Here is a 23645-nt window from a genome sequence, read left to right as displayed (position 1 = left end):
GTTAGGTCAGGGTGTGTAGTCACATGGATCATCCAGATTTAGTTGAGATTGGTGATTGCTAGGCCTGAGAAATGCATGCTTGATTTTCATTGGCTAATTATGGCCACCATTTTATGACTCATGACTGCCATAGTAAGGTTCTGACCTCAGGATTGGCCATAGTAAACATGTGCCAAATTTCACTTGGATTGGCTAAGGCATTCAGGAGATATTGGCAGTTTTTAGTTGTAGTCGCCCCCTATTGACGAAATGCGACCAGTTTTTTTATGTCCTCCCCAGAATGCAGTTGGGAGGTAGGACTTCAAATTTGGTTAAGGTAGGACAAGGCAGGGTGAAGTTATAGCAGTCAGACTAAAACAGGCCACATTTAGGTGGGATTTGGGCGGGGCTAGTGACCATACAATAGACAAATGACTTTTTTTTAATAACTCTTGATCAGCTCAGAGGACTGATCGGATTGACACCTCATTTGTCTGATTTGGTCGAACAGGGTAGGACTTGAAGGCAGAAGTCAGTTTTGCTAATTATGCAAATTAGCAAAAAATCTAAGTAGGCGGAGCTTCATAGTCCAAATGGCAAGTTGGTAGGGCAAGGCTGTCTGTATATGTAGAAAAAAGAATTTCGATTGTAGGACTAACAGGACAGGAGATATCGACCGAAACGTGTTGGGGGGGCGCTACAGCACCCCCATCTGGCTGACAGGCCTGGGTCGGACAATCTGAGTAGCGGGTAGGAATTGACATCATCTGACCAAGTTTGGTTGGTCTAGCTCTTACAGTTTAAGCTGTATATTCAGTTTTAGGGCAGGAAAAACATAATAATAAAATAGAAAAATCCTAAGAAAAACAATAATGGTCCATAAGCATTTCATGCTTTGGACCCTTAATAATCCTAACAAAAACAATAAGGTTCCATAGCACTACGTGCTTTGGACCCTTAATAATCTGGACCGTGTGTCCGCGAGGAGTTTCCACGTGTGGTGCACAGGTGCACTTTAACATCGCGCCGACATCGGGAGAATATGGGATCAAATGTTCGGTGGCGATGTTTCTGCAACACAGAGATGTTTGCTGATGGATTTTCAAGCATCGCGGAGACATAGTGCCAATGCATGTGTGCTCTCTGGGTAGTTATATTATTTTAGTGTTGCTGCTGTGACAGTGCCAGACAATACAACTGTCTAATTGTATCTATCAGCGTACCTATAACATATCACCCATTCATTTCGCCACGGTAAGGTCGGATGGCGTTACATCATAAACAGGAAATTAGGGGAACATGCTGCCTTTATCCATTAATATTTTCACGCAAGACAAAGGTAAGAGTCCGTTGAAATTTCACTACTTTGCGTTTTTTAATTTGAAATGGTAATTAGTCACATTACTCCTTACAGACAAAAGAATTACAGTAACGCATTACTACCAACATTGCTTGGTATACCTATAGGTTTGCTAATGCTAAGGTTAGCAGTGCAGCCTTATGCTACTTCCTCTCGCAAGATAAGACAGCGTTACTGTGCAAATACAATGAGATGTCTTTGATGCAAGCCTGTCGACGCCATATGAAGAACAAAACTACAAGTAAAATACAATATGAAATAAAAGAAATATACACCAACAGTAAAGAAGAACAAAGATTAATAAAATCCTAGTACTGGAAGCAAAGAAACCAGTAAAACATGGTCAGAGGAACATTGGAGAGCTCGGAATAGCTGTGAATGTGCCTCCATCATTGTTCACAATTCTTCAGTTGACGTTGCTACACTGGAAGAGTGAAATGGCTGAAGATTAATTACAGCACTGCTGTCTAACTGTCCGGGGGTCAGACAGAGCAGAAAATAAACCACCGCGGGAACCTTTCCATGAAAACTATTAATTAAAATCGATACCTGTACGAAAAACACAACATCGTAATAAGTGTATCGACATATCCCTAGATTCTTAGGAATATTAGCACTACAGAAAATTTCCAACTTTGCTAAATATTCAGTTGTAAATCAAAACCACAAGTGAGATAAGAACGTCTCCCGGCCGGTCATTCCCCTCCATCAAATGTTCCGCTAATTGAATGGTTCGCTTAATTATCGCTATGAATTCGGGGAGTCTGTGGAAGGACACGACCGCAGCTCTCGCGTTACTTTCTACCAGGAAGGAATTGTATTCAAATACTGTAATAGCGACCTAATTTTAACAAACGATCAAATTTTATTTAGACATAAATATCAATTATACAGACACGAACTGTATTGTGTCATTCTACATCTCATTTTGATAATATATCGGTATTGCGTAAACATATTCGATATACAGACCAGCCACAATTGGTTTCTTTGTCTCCCGGAAACTTAGCAACTGTGTTGTGAGCGGATCTGCAGCGCTTTTCTCTTTTTAAACGTGTCTTCTAAATTTGCGGTGCTTCTATTATTTTTCCGTGCTTTTGTTAATGTACATCGTGTGTGTTGTCATTTGGTTAAAGTGTTTGATGACTTTGCAGCGCGCTGACACTAATTGGCCACAGTACCATAGCAACCGCATCATAACAATTGTAGTTGCACAGAGTTAATTTGATTTGAACATTCAAAGCAGCTCAGATTTGCAGCTTCCCAGCGAGAGACAAGACGTGATCGAGATGTCTGCCCTGAACGCCACTGTGTGCCTCTGGAGAATCGACTGGCTCCTGTCAAATGGGGCAGTCAGTGTCCGGATTGCTCCGGAAGACATCCCCGGTTCAGTTAGCCATGGTAAGGACGGCAAAGTGATGCCCAGAATAGCTCAGCACTCGAAGAATGAAAGTCAGAATAGGGTTGGCTGGTCTTGTTGAATCTTGCAGTCTGTGATAACTATCTTATTTTGGAACAACATGTCTTAGGATACTAAATAATAAAATGGTTGACTTTTAGCCAAACGGTGATTTTGTTACCATGAAGCAATAAAAATACGGGGCTCTTTTCGGCATGCCTCCTGTATTGTATAATGAAATCAGTAAAATCTGTCGCTGTGATGTGTTTAAACATCAGGGTCATTCCATGTCAAATCATCAGACTTTCGGACCTCATCGTCACGGATTTTAACGAAACTTGGCATGCCGATTTGGTCACATGAGTAACTCATGAAACTGAAATTGGGCATGTCTTGGATCAATATTGCGGAAGATTTCAGCGAAGAAAGTTTTAACTTGGGCGGCAGTGGTTAGCACTGTCGCCTCACAGCAAGAAGGTTCTGGGTTCGATCCCCGGGTCTTTCTGTGTGGAGTTTACATGTTCTGCCCGTGCATGTGTGGGTTTGCTCCGGTTCTCTCCCATAGTCCAAAGACATGCAGGTTAGGTCAACTGGCTACTCTAAATTGCCCATAGGTACTGTATGAATGCGAGTATGTTTGTCTGTGTTGGCCCTGTGGTGGACTGGCGACCAGTCCACGGTGTACCCCACCTCTCCCCCGAAGATGCTGGGATTGGCCCCAGCTTCCCCGTGACCCAGATGGATAAAGCGGTATGGATAATGGATGGATGAAGTTTCAAATTTTTTTTTCTTTTTTTGACTGGCTATACTTACCATAATATAAGCTGCACAGAAATGGTCCTCATATTGTTTTAAAGCTATTGTCCAGCCATATGCCACCCCCATATGAATAATTTCCATGTAATAACTGATTAAAGTATTAAAAATTCAATAACAAAAAACCTGTATTTCAAAATTGATCATTTTTAAAATAAATCTAGCTCATAATGTCATGAACATCTCCAGAAAATTTGGTCTTTGGTTTTTAAGTTGCTGAGATATCATTACTTATGTGAAATGTGTATCAAAACCACAGTTTCTTACAATTCTGTTAGCAGTAGCAGAATAGCAGTTAGTGATCAAGGCATGGTACAGGGTTATTATTCTTCATGACAACTTCAACTATTATCAGAACTAGCTGTGGAAATATAATTTAAATTAAAACATTTCAAATTACTATCAAAATTGAATAAAAATACAATATTGCCAAAGTAACTGGAAAAAAAGACAATTAATGGCACAGTCAGAATAGTTTATTTTCCTCTTCAGTTTACACCTTTGACTAGACACTGGCCTACTAAAAAGGGCCTTCCTTTGACAAAAAACCTGAACAAAACAAAAATAAATAAACTAGATTGGCTTTTATGCTACTAGGGCAAGGAAAGCATTTCAACATTGGTGTAATAATGCATAAGTTACATCCGTTTCCAGTGTTGTTTTTCGCTGTTGTTCTGCATATCAGGGAATCTGTGCACTAACTGGTGTGTTTTCATAGGTCAAGTTCCCCTGTTGAAATGCAGGCAGCCCAATTCAAGACCAGTGCATAAGTCTCCCAAGCCTCCATTTCCTGTATCCAATAAGATGGCAGAATTTTTCTCAATGTGCAATACTGACTGCCAAGTGTGATATCTGCGGTGTATGTGATGTTGTTTTGTTGTAGAGCGACATAAGGATTCACTTTAATTAAATGTGCTGTCCCCTGTCTTTTTAATCCCAAAGGACGAACCAGTACCAGTAGAGGAGGCCGTCGGGCAAAATGCCGCACCGGGCCGCCGGCATCCGACCCCCTGACCACGTCGAGAGGCCTGTCAGGACGAAGGGGGAGAAGACAGAAGGGGCCATTAACGAAAAACCTGCAGAAGCTGCTATGCTGCAGTAGCACAGTGTCAGGTAACCCCTTTGATTCCACCCCTGTAGGTGACAAGCAATCAGCCAGTGTGACAACGAGGTTGCTGCTATCCTGCATGGAGCCCCATCTGTGACACAGCCTGAGCCCTGCTCACCAGCCCTTTCGTCCACTTCCTTTTTATTTCCATCACCAGTTCCATCCTCTTTTGTATCATCTCCATCTCCCTCTCTATCTCTATCTCTTTTTATGGACTCTCCTCCTTCCTATCCTCTCGTAGCCTCACCTGTAAGCCCAGCTCCAGCCCCGTTTCATCCCACCCCCCTGCGTCCCGTTCCAGGGCAGGCTACAACCCCCTCATCTCAGCTGGTCACAGGTCCGACACCTCCATTTTATGTCCCCTGCTGAGGTCATAGAAAAAATGGAACGATTTAATACGTTATATAATTACTATCTAAACAACTACTGCCACATGACCTATGAGGCCAATTGCTTTGCCTATTACTGGTGTCAGCAGTGGTGGAACGAATTTGTGAGCGCAGTTAACATTTGCAAACAATGGAGGAATAGAAGCTCAGGCTCCGACCACACGAAGCCGGTGCGTTCCCTATCCGATCATTTTTTTTCCTCGTTCTAAAAAAAAATTGCGTAAACACGGCGTCGTCTCAAGAAATATCTGCGTACAAACGAAACCACTGAAAACGGTGTAGTATATATGCCAGACCAGTATGGGGCGCTGTAATTCTGCCATAGAGATACACTATACACAGAGAAGAAGACTTTGGGCATGCGCATAACCTTGCGCGCTGTATACGAACCAAGAAGAAGAAGAAGACGAAGATGGCGAACGCAACAACTTCAAGAGCAAGAGTGGAGTCTTTCGTGTGGACTGACGACGAAGTCGAACTTCTACTCAGAGTCACACTCGACTACAAGTCCACTAAGCTCCAAGAAAACGTGGACTGGGAGTCGTGTCACTCCAAATATAGTGATATAATGGACGCATTTCAGGCACAGTATCCGAGGGAGCAAACCAATAAGGATTTCCCTAACGATGCTACCATGGTCTCAAAAGCCCAAGTCACCGCAAAGGTGAAAAATATACGCAGCAAATACAGGCATGCGGTGGACACAGGGCGTCGAAGTGGTCAAGGACGGGTAGTACTCATATTTTATGAGCTTTGCGAGGAGATCTGGGGTGGTTCGCCTGCTACACGCTCCATCGATGCCGGCATCGAGACGGGTGACCTGGAAGAGTCGTCTACATCGACAGTGGAGCTGTCTTCCGATGCTCCAAACTCCACGGAATCCTTCGACTGTCTTACATCTGCGGTTGTAAAACAGCGCCGGGATTTGCTCCATGTAAAATTGGCTCCAGGTTTATGATTTCAAGCTTAGCGAGTATGAATGTGTGAGGCACTATGTAAAGCGCTTTGTTGGCCATGGGTCTGTTGAAAGCGCTGTATAAATGCAGTCCATTTACATATGATACAGTATTGTATGTAGTATATGATGACACAATCAACTTTGAGGTGAACTATTCCTTTAATTTTAGTTCAATTAATGCATTTGTTTAAAAGTAGGTAAAATCAATTGTGTGCAACCACTTACCATAACATTTAGTAAATTCAATGAATTAGTTTTTTTTCAGTATAGTTAGGATGGATTTATGTTCTTTGTGTAGATGTGTTGGTTTAGTGCATTATTCACATAGCTTTCTGAACTTATTTTGCATAGTAATAATGCACATTTTCTCTGCTTTATTTAAGGCAAAGTTGAACAGCCATAGAGGAGACAGGCTGAAGAGGAAGGTTCCCACCGATCCGGCAGAGGAGGACCTTAAAATAAAGAGGAGGATGTTGGAGTTGATGGAGCACTCTTCTAGACGCAACTCCGAAAAACATGCTGCAGATAAATACAAACATTGCTAACATTACCAGCAGCATTCAGGAGTGTTTTTCCTTCATGAGGGAATTATTCCAATGTCAATTTACACCCACCCACAGCAGCAGTGGTCAATTCCAAGGGCACCCACCATCATTCATGAACACAACACCACACCCTACTACACCAGCCTTCCTGCACACACCTCTGCCTGATAAACCAGCAAACCAACCTCGACAGTACCGCCCTGAATGCTACACACCTACACCACATGTCACCCCACATCAGCAAACATCATTTTCATACAGACGTGCACTGCTGCAAGATGACACAGAGTGACTGCCCTGTTGCACTATATAATTCTTGATTGTATATTGTTTTCACTGCACGTCAGTTCTGTGCACGGTTGCACTTTATACAGTTTGACCTGTTTTGTGAGTTTATTCTACCTGTACAGTAGTTGTATATAGTTATTGTGTTTTGTGCACTGTTGCACTTTATACCTGTTCAATATTACCAGTTTTTTTTTAAATGGTTCTTTGACCTAAATATTTATTTTCCAATAAAAAAAGTTCTGGAATTTTTGCAGTCATTTATTTTCACTAGACATATTCAACACAACACTTTCAAAATAATCATTAGTACATTTTCCAAATGTAAATAGTGTAAATACTTAAAAAAAAACTGACCAAAATAGGAAAAAAAAAAACTTGATGGCCAGCATTTAAGGGTCAAGGTACTTTGTGAGTACTCTCCTCACTCTCTTTCCCTCTCCTTCATTACAGTCTGTGAGGTAGTTGTTGCATTGTGTAAGAGGCTGTAAGTCTTTATCACCTTGCATCGTTCCCAACACAGTGTGTTCAGCCACAGTCTCCTTACAGTTTTCACAAAAATTGTGGAGAACAAAGCAAGCGTAAATGACAAAGGGCAGGTCCTGCAAGTTGATGTCCATAGGCCTTTTCAGTGCAGCAAATCTGGCTTTGAGACGACCAAAAGCACACTCAATGACCATCCGTGCCCTACACAAACTTAACCCAAAGTACTGTTCTTGAGGTGTGGAGCCACCGTTTGCATATTCCTTCATCAAGTAAGGCAGCAGAGGGTAGGCTGGGTCACCAAGAAGATAAATTGGTATGTCCTCTTCGTTGTCCACAATCTTTTTTTTCAGAGGAGGGATCTGGCCAGTCTTAAAGTACAGGTTGAGCTTTGAATTAGCAAAAACCCGTGCATCGTGTACACTCCCGGGCCACTTTATCACAACATCCATAAATCTGTACTTATAATCACAGACCGCCTGTACATTGAGAGAATGTTTGCCTTTCCTGTTGATGTAGTCCATCGAGTTGGTAGACGGCTGCTTGATTTCTATGTGTGTGCCGTCAACCGCTCCCAAACACTGTGGCATGCCGTGAGCACGATGGAAACGCAAAACCAGATCCTCGGCATCGGACTCCGTAAAAGGCAACTTGATGTATTTTGGACCCAGGTGGACAGCGATCGCTTTACACGTTTGCCTGACAACAACAGACACAGCCTGTCGCGACACGCCGAAGGCGTTAGCAGTCTTCCTTAGCCGTCCCTCGTCGCTCAAATAATACAGAGTTAACGCAACCCTTTTGAGTGTAGTAATTGGTGCCCCCATGTTTGTTGTTTGCCCTTCAACATACGGACTGAGTTCCTCGCTCAGGGCGATGAGAGATGCTTTGGACATGCGGAAATTCTCCCTCCATTCATCTTCCACAACAACGCCATTGACAAAGTTGTCCCACCAACTGCTAGTTCTACCTGGTCTTATCCAAAATTTTCTCCTGGTTGCTCTCCTGGTTGTCTTCCGCGGTGGATCTAAGAGCATGTGGCATATGGTGTTGTCCATTATCGCTTGTTGCTCATAACAGTTGCATAGAAGCAATAGATTTTGCTGTAATAAAGCTAGTAGGCTTTGTAGCAACACGAACACAATCATGTAGTCCGCCATTATTGTTGTTGCTGTTACGTGTGACGCAGCCGACACGTGACGTGATGACATCACAAAATATACGAATTGGCTGTAAACACGAAACCGCAAGGGTGTCGTTTTCAGATTTATCCACTTTGGGCCCTGGTTTCAAAAAATAGCGGTTTCAGTCTCCTAAAACGCCGGATCCGTGTGGACGAAACGCCAATACGATAAAAAATTTCTACGTATACAGCGAAACGCGTCTCCGTGTGGACAGGGCCTCAGAGGCTCCCTATTCCTACGGCGATAATGAGGGTGGTCCTATGAGGCATAGCACTGATGAAGATGAGCTGATCTTTCCCAGTGATATGCTGGACCAGCTGAGTGCCATCCCCGGGGTGCTGGAGATGGCTGTGGAGCTGGGCTACCTATATGATGGGTTACCTATCTAATCTGATGGATTGGTTAAGATAAGTTTAAAATATGATTGTAAGATGTATGCAATGTTTGTTATTGTATATAATCTTGTTTGTTGTATCTGTTCAATGTTGTTCAAGTGCTCTTGGGCACTTGCCAGGCTGTCATTGTAAATAAGAATTTGTTCTTAATGCTTTGCCTGGTAAAATAAAGGTTTAAATAAATAAAATAAAAGATAACACAGGATAAAACAAGATTAAGATAGTATAGGTTAAAATAAGACTGTATAACATAAAATGACATAGGATAAGATTAAGATAAAGTTAAAATAAGGTTGTGTAACATAGGATGACAAGATTAATATAAGATAAGATTGTACAACATAAAATAACATAGGATAAGATTAAGATAAAGTTAAAATAAGGTTGTGTAACATAGGATGACAAGATTAAGATAAGATAAGATTGTACAACATAAAATAACATAGGATAAGATTAAGATAAAAGATATTAAGATAAGGTTGTATAACATGAAATTACATAGGATAAGATAAAGTTAAGATAAGGTTGTATAACAGGATAGGATGAGATTAAGTTCAAAATAAGGTCAATATAAGATTATATAACATAATATGTAATATGTATATAATATTTCTGTTAAATAAATTAATTATTTTGCCTTCAATTTTTTGTCTGTGTTTAAAACATTTAAACAAACTGACACAAAATTTGTTAAAACAATAAGACAATGACTTAAAGTGGACACTTGCTATTGAATTACAGGCATCTTCAATTACAGGCTTCTCAAGTGTAATGCAAAGAAACAGACAGGGGCAATTCATTAAATGCTGCAAGCACAGTGCAGGGAACATTTTTATGTTTTAAACCCAAATTGCATGACCATTTTGCTGCTAATAGAGGCCTTAAGCTTAAAGGTGCCATAGAACACATTTGTTTTCTTCAAATTGTTCTCTGGTGAATATATTAAATATTTAGATTTGGAATAGACTGACACTTATGAAACATAGATTGTGCACAAATACATGCGTAGGACACCAAACGTGTTAAACAGATAAACGACACTGAAAACCGATAAGGCAAACTATGAATTGGCGTTAAGTGTCACGTTAGATGTGTGAGCTGGCAGCCCTGTGACTTTGAAGATAGATCTAAGCCTGGTGATGAAGGTTCTTAAAATGACAGAAAATAAATAAAAATACATATTTTGTGTTAATTTAAAAAAATATTTTAAATACATAAAATGTCACGATCGTGGGGAATGACAAGGCAGGAAGACGATAATCCACAAGTGCACGGGTTTATTTCCAAGACACGGGGCAGACGGCGACTAAACATCAATGACAGAACTGGGGAATACCGACACAGACACGGATTAAATACACCAGACAGGTTGAACTTAACAAGCCACAGGTGATTACAATCGGGGAATCACACGAGGTAACGAGGTGGGCGTGGCACACACGAGGATCGGACGGAGCTGGGCATGACATAAAACACCATCTCTCAAAGTATTTTCTCACAATTTTTTCCATCCGGCAAAATGCAAATCACAAAATACTGAAAAGTAGTTAAATATATATTTTGAATACATTTAATTGGATTACTACCCATCTGTTCACAAAAGTGGGTTCATTCTCTGATGGTGCTTCTATTTCAATGTCTGGGCGTGCAGACAATAGCACCGACAACATTAGGAGATCCAGACATTGCTTCAAATTGCACTGTAATGTGGCCCCTACATCCACACTCGGGAAACTTTATATACTGTCTTGACAGTCAGCTCTTACCAGCCACGACTTGTGGAATAAAGGAGCTCAAAATTGGCTGAGATGTCCCTGGTCTGTCAGCACGTTCCTGTTGGTATGTTTCAGGGCCAATTCATCACACCGTTCCATCAGAATTGTTCTTGCTACACTAAAACAGCTTATAAGGTGCAAATCGTCACTGGGAAAATAATCATTGTGATCTCTAAACCCTCCCTGCCTTTGTATTTATCCACAGGGAATGTCCTCTAACAAAGGTAAATATGACATGGTAATGCTGTATGTTTTGGGTCATTATCCTGTTGGAGGACCCATGAACTGCGACTGAGGCTGAGCTTTCTGACACTGGGCAGTATGTTTCACTCCAGGATGCCTTGGTAGTCTTGAGACTTCATTGTGCCCTGAACAGATTCAAGGTTCCCTGTGCCAGATGCAGCAAAGCAGCCCCAAAACAAAACCGAGCTCCTCCATGTTTCACAGTAGGTATGGTGTTCTTTTCTTCTAAAGCTTCATTTTGCTTCTGTAAACAGAGCTGATGTGACTGGCCAAAAAGCTCCAATTTTGTCTCACCAGTGCAAAGGACATTCTCCCAGAAACTTTGGGGCTTGTCAAAATGCATTTTGCTGAATTCCACTCTAGCTTTTTTCATGTTTTTCTGTTAATAGTGGAGTCCTCCTGGATTCTCTTCTATGGAACCCATTATTGTTCAAAAGGCGACGTATGGTGCGATCAGTAAGTGACGTACCTTGATCTTGGAGCTCAGTTTGAATGGTTTTGAATGCTTTCCATGGCTCTTTCTACCATCCGCACTATCCTTCTGATCAACCTGGGTTGCATTTCCTCACAGTTTTGTGCAATGACCTCATGCTGCCATCTTGGTGCATTGCCAGTCTTGGTGCATTGTCAGTCTTGGTGCATTGTCAGTGATATTTTTTTCTTTGTTTTAACTGCACATTCTGTAGTACATTATAAATGAAAACAGCATCCCCCATTTATGTGGCGCGGATCCTGCGAATAAGAAGCTGGCGAATAAGTAGCCGACTTCAGGTACCCCGTCGTCATCGGTGCATTAATATGGATGTTAGCTTCCTAATTACGCTCGTATTCAGTATTACCTCCCCGGAGAGGCTCTGGACCGACGATCCTCCTTACAAGCAAACTTCTTCCCATTTCCGCCTGTCGCAGGTATTTTAGAGGCTGGTATCTGTGACATGTTTCGCTACCCTGATAAACTGATTTCATGAGGGTTTCGCAAACTGTATTAATGATCTTCTGCAGGGTGGCAGGGGCCCGGATAATATCCCGTAATAACCCAGGACTGGGTATCAGTTTGGCACGTTAACGATGATTTTGTTCATATCTGGTTGGATTCTTGCCTATCACGCGTATATATTGAATAAGGTGAATCACGCCTTCAGTTCTCCCCCCGTAAAAGTGTGACTTTCGCCAGTCAGGCAGCGCTGATTCTCTCAGGCCGAACTGACAGTGATGGATTCGCTGCTCAGTAAAGCAGGAGGGGGCTGTAGGCTCGCTGTCAGCCAGCGCCGGGCTCCGGCCACCAAATTCATCATACTGCTCCTACACATGTCCGTCATATTTCGTTAAATATGCTTTTGCCAAATATCTGCTATTGTGTGTAAATAAAACAGTGGGCTAGCGGCTGTTTTGTCTTACAATACAGGATGAATGGTACAAAATGAGCCACAATCCCATCGATCAGGCTCCAAAGCCCTGCTTTGCTCTGTGGTTAAGAGACGGCATCAGAGCAGATTTTTTCTTTGGGATGGTTTTTCTAAAACTTCCATGATATTTTCTGCATGGTCCTGCATTGTGGTCTGCCCTGTATACATACCTTGTACATTTCCTGGGCTCCCATATTAATCATGAGCTTCAGATAAAATTTTTATTTCTTTTTTGGGGCGGGGGGGGGGGGGGGGGGGGTATGGGCATTTGTTACCTGTTGACAGGATTGTACAATTCGCTAACCCGAAACAGTATCGGATTACTATAATATACAGTATAATAAAGTACATATAAATAAAGTACAATTGCATCCAAGTAACTGATGTGTAGCTCTGTGGTGCTTAACCCTATGGAATGAACTAGTGGTTGATACATCCATCGTGGTTCACGTAGGGGCTTTAGTGTTGATACCTCCAAGTTAATACCATCTATTTGGTCCTCTACTCGTCATCATTCTAAATTTGCTGGTGGGAAAGTTGACCGTAGGGTGCTGGCCAGCCTAGCCAGATCGACAAAGGTCAACTCCAGAATGGACTGCAACAATGTCAATTTTGGTTTATTTAATACCCGCTCTCTCACGAGTAAGGGTCCCCTCCTTCAGGATCTCTTGGTTGATCGTAAATTGGATTTTCTTTGTCTTACTGAAACCTGGCAACAAGCTGGAGACTTTTCACAACTTAATGACTGTACTCCACCGGGGTTTGCATATGTTTGTCAGCCCCGTGAATTAGGAAGAGGTGGTGGTCTTGCGATAATTCACAGTAAAAAGTGGAACGTTTCAATGGTGCCCCCGCCTTCATATCGCTCATTCGAATCAATCTCCATACAATTGAATGGGTCTACTCTGGTCATAGTCTCTACTGTCTACCGTCCGCCCAAGCCTAATAATGATTTTATAAATGAATTCTCTGCTTTTATTTCTTATCTTTCTTCACAATGTCCTAATGTAATAGTACTGGGTGATTTTAATATACACATGGATGATCCTAAATCTATTATGACCAAGGACTTTACATCTTGCCTTTATAGTGTTGGTCTACAGCAATACATTCATGTACCCACCCATTCTAAGGGTCATATATTGGATTTGGTCTGTTGCTCTGGTATCACACCTCGTAACTGTGAGGCGGTTGATTTTCCTATTTCTGATCATAAGCTAATCTCATTTACCACTAGCTTAACTTTATATAAAAACAAACTGCCACGTGTTATGACATTTCGTAACGTTAAGTCTGTGGATCCTATTTTGCTTTGTAATGGTATTAGTAATCTTAATTTTAACAGTTCTTCTTCTACTGATGAATTGGTTTCCTTTTATAATAATGGTCTTCACATTCTTTTAGATACGCTAGCTCCTATAAAAACCCGGACTGTTTATTTTACTCATTCTGCCCCATGGTTCACATCAGAGCTCCGACAAATGAAATCAAAAGGTCGTCGTTTGGAACGTCTTCACAAGAAAACTGGGCTTGTTGTTCATAAAGATATGTACAAGGACCATATTCTCAAATATAAGGATTCTATTTCTATAGCAAAATCCAATTATTATACTAGTTTAATTATGGCTGGTGAGGGGAACACCAGAGCTTTGTTTTCTTTAGTAAACTCTACTTTACGACCACCGGATATGTTCCCCCCGCATTTTTATTCCACTGAGAGTTGTAATTCCTTAATGCAGTTTTTTCTAGACAAAATAGGCAAGATTCATCAACAACTGATTACTACCATTCCTCTGAATTTGGCCTCACTACCATTATTAACTCCTTTTTCTCATTCTCTTTCACATTTTAATCTTCCTTCCGTTATAGAAATATCCAACCTAATCCTAAAATTAAAGTCAACTACTTGTCAGCTTGACCCTCTCCCTACTACATTGGTGAAGGCCTGTCTACCTTCTCTGTCTCCTTTACTTACTTTCATTATTCACTCCTCTCTCACTACTGGTACTGTTCCTACATTGCTTAAATCAGCTATTATAACTCCAGTACTTAAGAAACCTGGTTCAGACCCCACTGATTTTCATAACCTTCGTCCCATTTCTAATTTACCCTTTCTTACAAAAATTCTTGAAAAAATAGTTGCGCTTCAGGTTCACACTCATTTAGCTAATAATAACCTTTATGAGAAATTTCAATCGGGTTTCCGTTCTTTGCATAGTACCGAAACTGCTCTGGTTAAAATATCTAATGATCTTCTTATGGCAGCTGATACTGGACTATTAACTATTCTTACTTTTCTTGATTTAAGTGCAGCATTTGACACCAGCTCTCATTATATCTTACTTCAAAGACTAGCGTCTATCGGTATTACCGATACATCATTTAATTGGTTTAAATCTTACCTCTCGGATCGTACTCAGTACATTCAGATGGGATCTTTTAAATCCAGGTCTTGTTCAGTGGCTACAGGGGTTCCTCAGGGTTCTGTCCTGGGGCCCCTTTTGTTTATTATATACTTGCTTCCTCTTGGTAATATTTTCCGCAAATTTAATATTAACTTTCATTGCTATGCAGACGACACCCAACTATACCTTTCTTCTAAGCCTACCTCTAGTGTTGTTTTCGTCAATGAACCTTTTTGACGTGACGGAGACGAGACGGAAATGCTGGTCATGCGACGATAACTATAACGAAATATATCATGTAATATTGTTGACGAATAAAAACGAGACTAAATTTGGCTTACAAAATAAAAACTATACTAAAATGTCTCTTCATTTTCGTTGACGAGAACGAGACGAGACGTTATTTCCTCTCGTTTAATCGCGTTATTATTATTATGCAAAATTTCTGTTTCCTGTGTCTCCCATTCGGGCGCACAGATGGCGTCACTTCCTCAATACGTATTCGCGGCATTTTTTAGTTTTCAGTGGTGCGTTAGCAGATGGCTGGGAGGAAAAGACGAAGCGACCTTTGGACGCACTTTATATACATCGAAGTCGAAAAAAAAACAGAATGTCTGGTAGAAAAAAATGGGGAGAAATGCGGCCACAGAATGTCTGGAAAAAACACTACAAATCTCAAACGACATCTTAAGGCATTCCACAATGACATTCAGGTAAGTAAAGACATTAACGTAACGTTACTTTCTATTTTAGAAAGCTCGTGCCAATTGTGGTTAACATGTTATCGTTAGCAATAGATGTTAGCCTGCTAGCTTTAGTCGTTTTGGAGAAAATTATATTTCATAAGCATGGACACTTGGCGATCTGTACAAAACATCCTTTCTGATAAGATGTCTGATGAGAATACGTGGGTAAAGGGAACATTTTGAAGCTATGTAGGCATTTTAACAAGCTAAAGCTAAGTAGCAAACTGAGAAGGACACCTCAGTTGTCTTGAATCCTGGCGATCCAAACGTTCAAGCTTTCATTACTGCGTGACTAGATATATGTCTAAAGGGGTAGTGTTTGAAACATTGAAAGAGCGTCTTCCGTGTCTGGAATGGATGTAGAGTATTCTTGAGTCTATAAGGTAACAATAATATAATAAGAACCTTGTTTTAATTGTGAAATGCGTTTGACTAAAATAATTTTGTTTTTGTCTATTCTACTAGGTACTTGTACTATATTGACTAGGTAAAATAGAATTGCATTAGTAAAATGAAGAGACTAAAATACAATTTTCATTGACTAAAACTAGACTAAAATGTCATCAGTTTTCGTTGACTAAAACTAGACTAAAATAGCCATGGATAATTCTGACTAAAATATGACTAAAATGCTCGGACTTTTAGTCGACTGAAACTTGACTAGACTAAAATGAGTATGACGTGACTAAGACTAATAATAACTAAAATGACAGCTTGACGCAAAGACTAGACTAAAACTAAAATTAAGACAGGCCGCCAAAAACAACTATACCTACCTCTACCCTTCCCCCTACCTCCCTCTCAGATTGTTTACATGAGATTAAATCTTGGTTCACCTCAAATTTTCTTAAATTAAACAGTGCTAAAACTGAGGTTCTCCTCATTGGTACTAAATCTTCATTAAGCAAAGTAGACAGTTGTTTCATTAATATTGATAATTCCATTGTTTCTCCCTCCCCTCTGGTTAAGAGTCTGGGTGTCATCTTGGATTGCACGTTGTCTTACACAGCTCATATGTTGGGGTATATCTCCAGGTGTGTGGAGTTTAAGTCAAGGGAGGTAATGCTAAGATTATACAATTCCTTGGTGAGACCTCACCTAGAATATTGTGTACAGGTTTGGTCACCATATCTTAAAAAGGACATAGCGGCCTTAGAAAAGGTGCAGCGTAGGGCCACAAGAATGATTCCTGGTCTTAGAGGAATGTCATACGAGGAAAGGTTATTTGAGCTAAATCTGTTCAGCCTCAAGCAAAGGAGACTGAGGGATGACATGATCCAGGTCTATAAGATTCTAACAGGTTTGGATGCTGTTCAACCGAATAGTTACTTCAGCATTAGTTCAAATACAAGAACTCGTGGCCATGGGTGGAAATTAGCGGGAGAACATTTCAAACTGAATTTAAGGAAGCACTTCTTTACACAGCGGGTAGTCAGAGTATGGAATAGTCTTCCTGATAACGTAGTGCAAGCTGAATCCTTGGGTTCCTTTAAATCAGAGCTAGATAAGATTTTAACAACTCTGAGCTATTAGTTAAGTTCTCCCCAAGCGAGCTCGATGGGCCGAATGGCCTCCTCTCGTTTGTATAGTTCTTATGTTCTTATATAAATAATGTTACTCGTTCTGCTTATTTTCACCTCCGTAATATAAATCGTCTTCGTCCGTCTCTTTCACCTAATTCAACTGCCATACTTGTTCACACACTGGTTACAACACGCATTGATTATTGTAATTTTCTTCTATTTGGTTTGCCTTTAAAATCACTACACAAACTTCAATTGGTCCAGAACTCAGCTGCCAGGATCATTACTAGAACTCCTTCTACAACTCATATTACTCCTGTTCTACAGGAACTTCACTGGCTTCCCATTACATATCGCATTCATTTTAAAATTCTGCTCCTGACTTTTAAGGCTATCCATGACCTTGCTCCATCTTATTTGTCGGATCTTATTCAAATCAATCGACCATCTCGTTCCCTCAGATCCTCCTCATCTCTCCATCTTACAGTTCCACATACTCGTTTGACTACAATGAGTGGTAGAGCTTTTAGTTATTCTGCAGCCTATCTGTGGAACTCGCTTCCATCGGACATTCGCAAGATTAATTCCATTAGCATGTTTAAATCACGTTTAAAAACTCACTTGTTTAAGCTGGCATATGCAGTTTAATCTTTATTTTTGTGCATTTTATGGGTAATTTTGTTTATTTAAATTTTATTATGTTTTTATTTATGTATTTGTGATTTGTTGTGTTAAGTGACCTTGGGTGTTTTGAAAGGCGCTGAAAATAAAATTTATTATTATTATTATTATTATTATTATTATTATTATTTGATGATAACAGGCCCTTAATAACATTTTCCCATTACCCATGGCATTCAGGTAAAATACTAGGAATTTCCCACTAAAACAAGTGTGCTGTGGTTATTTTAGTAAAATAAAGATGTATTTATGTTATCAGGTAACCTTCACTTCCATTCTCCACACAACGTGATGAACAAAAACGGAGTAGATCAGACATCCCTCTTAAACCACTGTAGCTTGCTAATGCTACATGCTAACTACCGTGTCTAGTGTGAAGGTAGTGTGGGTCTCTGCTGCTCTCTGCTGGTGCAATGAAGAACTGTAGTGAAATTCATTTTATATAGTGTAGCTAAAGAAATGTTTAAATTTACAATCACCCATGTGTATTATGCATTATGAATGATTTATGAAGCTCTCATCTGGAATGCACTATAGATACCTTCATAATGCATTATGATGCTCGGAATAATACAGCTTTCTACCGTATTACAAAGGTATCTATAGTGCATTATAGATGAGAGCTTCATAAGGCAGTCATAGTGCATAATAAACATGGCAATGTGTTATGCCGTTTTAGAAATATAGCCATATTTATAATGCTTTATGAATGCATTATAATGCATTGTCAATGTGTTTAAAAATGACTAAAACAAAAAAAATGTTACCAAAAATCATTTATGGTTCTGCCTGTGATGCTATCAATACTCAAGCTTTTCTGGTCAGTGCAATTTATAATTGTTCAGACAGATAATAGTCTTCCACGTGAGCGATGCTCAGGACACTGATCAACACAAGTTTGTCAGAAACGGACTGACAAGATTTTTTAAAGTTATGACAAAAAACTATACACACAAATACGAAAAACGATCATGTCCATTCATTATCCCGCGTGTCATTTTACTACAAGCCATAGACACATAGGCTATGTGACAAACCTAGCTTCAGCCTCTTACCAAGTGAGCGATGCTAGCTAATTGGTGACACAAAATTACTGTCAGTACCGTGCCAACAAGATTTTATCATACAACAACATAAAAACCACATACATTATCAAATAACGGTCATGACAATTAATTATTTAGCGCATAATTACAGGGAATGTATGAGAGACAAAAGTTGGTCAGTTCTCTCTCATCAAACAAGTGAAATGGTTGCGAGTGATAATGTTACTATAAGCGAGCTGTTCTGAAAACACCTGGCGGTATAACTGAAAATTTATCCTGTAGTTCTACATTTATCTCAAACACTGTGTCTTACCTTTGATAGATGAACATTACGTGTAAATAACTGAAGTGTGAAGCTGGTGACTCGTCCTGCCTCCACAGAAGTTTGTCCCTAGAATAAAAGTTTTCTGAAACTATTTCCCCTCAGCACCCGGAGAGCTGAGCTTTGTGTTTGGGTCATTTTAGTGCCCCTAGGCAAAATCTGCACAGGTGTACCTCTGTTGCATTTATGTGCCCCATCCTTGGATCTGTGTGCTCTCATATTCCCGGCCAAGGTTCAACAAATAAGCCATGTCATGTCATTCTGACACTGATATGTCTTCAAGCCATCATTAGTGGCTCCCTCATCTGGCCTCAGTAGTGGTTGCATCCCAGAGCCACCAGCGGCCTGCTGGTCTTGGTGGCACCCCAGTGTTTGCTTGTAGAGGAGATGCTCAGTGGCAGTGATGGTGGGAGTCCCAGATGAGACAAGATGAGCACAGAGCTGTCCAGCCCATTGTTGCCAATGGTCACATTCTACCAGAATGCCCTGACACTAACTTCCAAACATCCCATGGACCCCAGCTATCCCCTGTAGGGAAACTAATTGTATCATTAAAAACACATGAAAACATCTTAATTGCGTTAAGGTATGTAACCGTAGTCACATGACAAAAGATAACTTCGTGACTTAGCAAAATGCAAAATTAACAAGTGGTTCCAGAGTTTTGCATACCACTGTAGTGTGGCTGCGTTTTTATAAAGAAGACTCCTCTTCACAAGCTGTGCAATACCATTTAACATTTGTTATGTGTTTGAATTGGCTCTTGGTCATGCCAGTACAGACACGGTGTTGCCACTTCTGGCATCCATCACAGAGTATCTACAGTGGGATTAAGAACAATATGATTTCTGACAACCGTATTGCACTGACTGCGCAGTTGCACCACATTGCTAAGCTCTTCGAAGGCTCTTTTGTTTATAACAGGTGTTCTAACGAAACATCCTACCCATCAAAATGACCTACTCACTGATACTACGCATGCGCAGACCAAAATTTCGCGACTTTTCTTGAAGCTTACCAACTGTTCGTCGATCTATCCTACCTAGTGCTGAAGTTTGAGGTAAGTGTTACTGTATTTCAGTAATATGTATGCTTTTCTTAGCCTTACTACATTAATGCATTTATTACAGTTTACTGCATAGGTATTTACTGTCAACATTTTATAAGTTGTATATTTTGCATGTGTGACTTAATCTTGTACAGGCCATTGTAGCCATGCACGAGTAATGACCGTCTTGTGAAATCTTTAGATCAGGCTGTCTCTCTTTCGGGCATTAAATGATGCATATAGAATAAATTGAGAAATGTTAACATTTCCATAAATTTGATAGACGACTTCTAAATACAACATGTTAAATGATGACATGGTATAACGTTATAAGTTTAATGTTATGACTTACAATAAATGGATGGGTGTAACATATACAGTGTATATACCATTCATGCCAAGTAATCTGTTGCTTTTGTTGACATAGTGTGTAATAAATAAACTGTTAATTTAATGTGCTAATTAGAACTTGTTTATTTTGCTTTTTTAAGCTATGGAAAAAAAGTGGGAAGAAATTTTCAACTTTTTGTCTGCGGGATCATACCCTGATGGGTATGATAAGTCTCAGAGACAAGGCCTCAGGAGATATTCCTCCAAATTCACTCTGAAGGGTTAGTATAATAAACACTATATATCTGATGTTCTATCAATTTAATTCTGGCATTAAATAAGTATTACTTTCAATATAGAAGGGGAACTCTTCTTTGGAAGTAGGAAGGTCATCAAGACCAAAAAGGAGGCAAGGGAGCTGTTCAAGGAGTTCCACACCTCTCCTATTGGCGGGCACACAGGTGTATTGAAAACCCGCATTGCCATGTGCTCCAGATTTTACTGGCTTGGCATGTCTGTGGATGTTGACAACTGGGTATGTTTTTTTCCATATTATTGTTTTTTTAAATAAAAATAATATTTATTTTAAATAACTAAAATATTGTGTATGGTTTTTACTTTGATTATTTTCGTGTTAAAGGTTTTGGAGTGTGACAAATGCCAAAAGGTTGGCAAACCTTTGACTGTTGCTCAGCCACTCCAGTGTATTAAGGTAAATGTGTAATAGTAGACAAAAAAATCTCACAATTTACTTTGGGACCCTCATTGACTCTTTTGTGCAGCAACATAAGTAATCCATTTGCTATTGAGCAATGTTTGTTAGTTTGGATGATTTGTTTATATTTGCTTGTCTAAAAGGTGTCTGCTGTCTGGGACCTTATTGGAATTGACCTGACGGGCCCATTGCCAAAAACATCAGAAGGCCACCAATACATTTTGACTGCCACTGATTATTTTTCAAAGTGGGTCGAAGCATATCCATTAAAAACAAAATCTGCTGGAGAGGTTGGACGGTATCTGTGCTCCATAATATATAGGCATGGATGCCCCAAACGAATCCTGTCTGACCAAGGCAGGGAATTTGTTAATGAAGTAAGCTTTTATTTTATATTCACAGTAATAATTATTAATACTCTCTATGTACTGTATCTGTCTATGTATCTGAATAAAATAATTACTGTTACTTTTCTTGCTGTTCTTAAGCTAAACCAGAAGCTGTGTCAGGTGCTAGGGGTTGAGAGGAGTGTGACTTCAGCCTATCATCCTCAGACAAACGGTCTGGATGAGAAAACTAATGATAACATTAAACGATAAGTATTATTTGAAGGTTTCCTAGGGTACATTTATTTACAAAATTTATTTTTTTTAGCAATCATGCTTGCGTTTTAGAGCCCTAAGGAAATTAGTCAACGACCAGCAGAACAACTGGGACTTGTTTCTGGACGCCACACTTTTTTCATTGAGGTCCAAAATTCACACTACAACAAAGCACTCCCCATTTCTACTTATGTATGGGAGAGAAGCAGTGTTCCCCTTAGAGGTTCCAGTTGACTTGCCGGTGAGTGTTTACTTACAGCTCTGTGTGTAAATTTATATTATTATATATTATGAATAATGAATATTTGATGCCACATCATATAAATTAGAAGTAGATGATAAATGATGAAATAATTCACTTATTTGGAGTTATTTGTTGTGCTAGTTCATAGAGGCATTGCTTAGCATGTCTATGACATTTTCATGATTAGTGGTTACATCCTGGTATTTCAGTTTTCTTCCATAGCCTAAAGACTTGGATGTTAGGTGAACTGAAGATGTGAAATTGTTCATGTATGTCTTGTGTGTTACTCAGACTCTGTCGGTGACCTGAACTTCAGGAGGCAGTGATTAGCAGTAGTGTGTGTGGTTTAACCATAACTGTTGCGTAGTTGTTCTGTTGTATTTGCCATTTTTTTGGCCCTGTTATTTTTAGATTACTGTTTCTTCAACAGATGTACTAGTTTTTAGAGATGGGCCCGATCCGATATGATATCGGTATCGGGTCCGATATAGCCGTAAGTCCGTCATCGGATATCGGTCAGACAGGCCCGATATATATATTCCAGTTCGCAGCTTGCGCTGGACCTTAAACTCGACGCAATGCACCGCTCCTTATTCCATACCATGAACCTGCGGCAACTTCAGTCTGAGCGAGCGAATAACATTAGCCGTTGTTGTGAACAAAATGTCGCTCGTTTGGAGATACTTTAGTTTGGAAACGCCGAAAAGCAAGACAGCTACTTGTAATGTGTGTAAAGCCAGCGTGCCGAGGGGTGGAAGTACGGTTGCGTCGTACAATACAACAAATTTAATCAAGCACCTGCAGAGATTTCACGACAAAGAGTACCAGGAGTTTATGCTAGCAAACAGGGAAAAAGACACCAGGCAGCAGACGCTCGTTGATGTTTTCCAAAAACGCAACAAATTTACAGCAGACAACCCAAAAGCGAAAGCAATAACAGAGAAGTTGCTCAACTTCATTATACTTGATGACCAACCGCTATCTGTAGTGGAAAATGTCGGATTTAGTAGCCTGTTGGAGCACTTAGAGCCCAGGTACAATCTGCTGTCTAGAAAATACATTTCAAAAACTGCTATACCTGAACTATACAACCGAGTGTCATCACGGTTAGCGGCGCAGTTGGAAAATGTTAAAGCAATGAGCTTCACAACTGATATTTGGACCTCAGATGTGAGCCCAATGTCCCTCATAAGTCTCACTGTACACTGGGTGAACTCGGAGTCATATGCGCTACAGAGTGCGGTGCTTCAGGTGAAAAAGTGCAGAGGGTCACATACCAGCAGTACAATTGCAACCTCCATTACAGAAATGCTTAAAGACTAGAAGATCCAACTCACTAAAGTGCATGTGATTGTGCGAGACAATGCGAGTAATATGAAGGCGGCTATGGAAGAAATTGCAGTTCCGAGCTTAGGTTGTTTCGCTCACACGCTGCAGCTCGTAGTGCACGAGGGGCTTATTTCACAACGCAGTGTTAGCGATGCCATAGCAAATGCGAGAAAAATCGTGGGACATTTTAAACACTCGCAAATTGCACAGTCTCGTTTGGAAGACATTCAGACTGAATTAAAATTGCCCACAAATCGTCTACTTCAAGACGTTCAGACAAGGTGGAACAGTTCGTTTTACATGATTCAAAGCCTTCTTGAACAGAAGCG

At 40.2% G+C, this 23645-nt stretch overlaps 2 long non-coding RNA genes across 3 annotated transcripts; both read left to right on the top strand.

Moving 5' to 3' along the window:
- The first annotated feature begins 1826 nt into the window (after positions 1-1826).
- On the top strand, positions 1827-7087 carry LOC140577756 (uncharacterized). Its single transcript, XR_011981888.1, has 2 exons — positions 1827-4667; positions 6393-7087. It is a non-coding gene; the product is annotated as an uncharacterized lncRNA (long non-coding RNA).
- A 13491-nt stretch (positions 7088-20578) lies between these two features.
- On the top strand, positions 20579-21406 carry LOC140577755 (uncharacterized). 2 transcript variants are annotated; one of them, XR_011981887.1, is made up of 4 exons: positions 20580-20707; positions 20786-20961; positions 21067-21138; positions 21285-21406. It is a non-coding gene; the product is annotated as an uncharacterized lncRNA (long non-coding RNA). The 2 variants fall into 2 exon arrangements; XR_011981886.1 differs by having other exon boundaries at positions 20579-20961.
- Positions 21407-23645: the final 2239 nt, after the last annotated feature.

Source organism: Paramormyrops kingsleyae, chromosome 12 (genome assembly GCF_048594095.1).
Source record: "Paramormyrops kingsleyae isolate MSU_618 chromosome 12, PKINGS_0.4, whole genome shotgun sequence".
Taxonomy (NCBI): Eukaryota; Metazoa; Chordata; class Actinopteri; order Osteoglossiformes; family Mormyridae; genus Paramormyrops; species Paramormyrops kingsleyae.
This window is presented reverse-complemented; position numbering and strand designations above follow the sequence as displayed.